Genomic DNA, 1,687 nt, shown 5'->3' with positions numbered 1-1,687 from the left:
CACTCCCAAACTCATTCTATGAAGCCAGCATAACCCTGATACCAAAACCAGGTAAAGACACCACAAAAAAGAAAATTACAGACCAACATCCCTCATGAACATAGATGCAAAAATCCTCAACAAAATTCTAGGCAATAGAATTCAACAACATATCAAAAAAATAATTCACCATGACCAAGTGGGATTCATACCAGGTATGCAGGGATGGTTCAACATTAGAAGAACAACCAAGGTAATTGATCACATAAATACAAGACAAGAACCACATGATCTTATCAATTGATGCAGAAAAGGCACTTGACAAAGTCCAAAACCCATTAATGATAAAAACTCTCAGCAAAACAGGAATGGAAGGGCATTTATGCAAAGCCAACAGCCGACATCATCTTAAATGGAGAATCTGAAAGCATTCCCCTTGAGAATGGGAACTAGACAAGGATGCTTGTTATCACCACTCTTGTTCAACATTGTGCTGGAGGTCCTAGCCAGAGTAATTAGGCTAAAATAAAATAAAATAAAATAAAGGGTATCCAAATTGGTAAGGAAGAAGTAAAAGTATCTCTATTTGCAGATGATATGATCTTATACAGGAAACCCTGGTGGCGTAGTGGTTAATAGCTACAGCTGCTAACCAAAAAGTCGGCAGTTCAAATCCACCAGGCACTCCTTGAAAACTCAACGGGGCAGTTCTACTCTGTCCTAGAGGGTCGCTATGAGTCGGAATCCACTCGACAGCAACGGGTTGTTTTTGACTATCTTATACACAAAGAACCCCGAAAGAATCCACAAGAAAACTACTGGAACTAATAGAAGATTTCAGGAATGTATCAAGATACAGGATAAACATACAAAAATCAGTTGGATTCCTCTACACCAACAAAGAGAACTTCCAAGAGGGAATGAACAAATCAATACCATTTACAATAGCCCCCAAGAAGATAAAATACTTAGGAATAAATCTAAGTAGAGACATAAAAGACCTATACAAAGAAAACTACAAGATACTACTGTAAGAAACCAGAAGAGACCTACATAAGTGGAAAAACATGCCTTGCTCATGGATAGGAAGACTCAACATTGTGAAAATATCTATCCTACCCAAAGTGATTTAGAGATACAATGCAATTCCGATCCAAATTCCAATGGCATTTTTTAATGAGATGGAGAAACAAATCACCAGCTTCATATGGAAAGGGAAGAGGCCCCGAATAAGTAAAGCATTACTCAAGAAGAAGAACAAAGTGGGAGGACTCACACTACCTGATTTTAGAACCTAGTATACTGCCACTGTAGTCTAAACAGCCTGGTACCAGTGCAACAACAGATACTTAGACCAGTGGAACAGAATTGAGAATCCAGACATAAATTCATCTACCTATGAGCTGCTGATATTTGACAAAGGCCCAAAGTCCATTAATTAGGGAAAAGCAATCTGTTTAACAAATGGTGCTTGCATAACTGGATATCCATCTGCAAAAAACTGAAACAAGACCCATACCTCACACTATGCACAAAAACTAACTCAAAGTGGATCAAAGACCAAAATATAAAATCTAAAATGATAAAGATCATAGAAGAAAAAATAGTGACAATGCTAGGAGCCCTAATACATGGCATAAACAGAATACAAAACATTACTAACAAATGCACAAACATCAGAAGAGAAACTAGATAACTGGGAGCTCCT

The sequence above is a fragment of the Trichechus manatus genome, unplaced genomic scaffold, assembly GCF_000243295.1.
Source record: "Trichechus manatus latirostris isolate Lorelei unplaced genomic scaffold, TriManLat1.0 scaffold00021, whole genome shotgun sequence".
Taxonomy (NCBI): Eukaryota; Metazoa; Chordata; class Mammalia; order Sirenia; family Trichechidae; genus Trichechus; species Trichechus manatus.
This window is presented reverse-complemented; position numbering follows the sequence as displayed.